Genomic DNA, 646 nt, shown 5'->3' on the forward strand with positions numbered 1-646 from the left:
GTTGCAAAGTTAAACATTTGGTAGATCTTGCAGCTATTTTTTATGTGAGCTCCCTGATTACTCACAAATTGATTATTCACATGTAACACTTGTGATTGGCTGGTGTTTTAAAAACAAGGCATTGTGAGTACAGGTATAAACATCAGTAAGGAGTCTACCAAGTTGCCTCTTATCATTTAAGTGTGGAAAAGCGGCACCCCAAGTGAGGCTTACCGTGATGGTTTGGACTGCGTCAACATGGGTTTTTGGCTGCTCTCGAGCAGACAGCTATAGTCACTCTGGTTTCTCTTCATAATACAAAAGTCTTTTGCCTTTTACCAAACACTTCCTTGAAGGGAAACGCCGATGAGTTGAAACTACTTTTGTTGACCTTTGCTGTTTGGCCGAGCCTTTTGTACTTGCTTTTGCTTACCATTGCTTTTACTCATCAGCTCTGTTTTTATCCCACCCGGAAAAGAGATTTTAGACCTGGAACGAGCAATCTTTTATTTCCTGTGGAGGTCCAAGTGGAAACGAGTGCAAAGAAGAGTGATGAAGAAGCCAAAGGATAAAGGAGGGAAAGGACTGCCGGACCTGATATTGTTTTTAGAGAGCAGATTTATAACTATACACATAACAGCAGCCACGGCCCCATCCAGAAATCCTA

At 41.8% G+C, this 646-nt stretch overlaps 1 non-coding gene across 1 annotated transcript; it reads left to right on the forward strand.

Annotated features, from left to right (window-relative positions):
- Positions 1-273: 273 nt before the first annotated feature.
- LOC117940129 lies at positions 274-389 on the forward strand. The gene has a single exon (XR_004655708.1). It is a non-coding gene; the product is annotated as a U5 spliceosomal RNA (small nuclear RNA).
- The last annotated feature ends 257 nt before the right edge of the window (positions 390-646 follow it).

Source organism: Etheostoma cragini, unplaced genomic scaffold (genome assembly GCF_013103735.1).
Source record: "Etheostoma cragini isolate CJK2018 unplaced genomic scaffold, CSU_Ecrag_1.0 ScbMSFa_176, whole genome shotgun sequence".
Lineage (NCBI taxonomy): Eukaryota > Metazoa > Chordata > Actinopteri > Perciformes > Percidae > Etheostoma > Etheostoma cragini.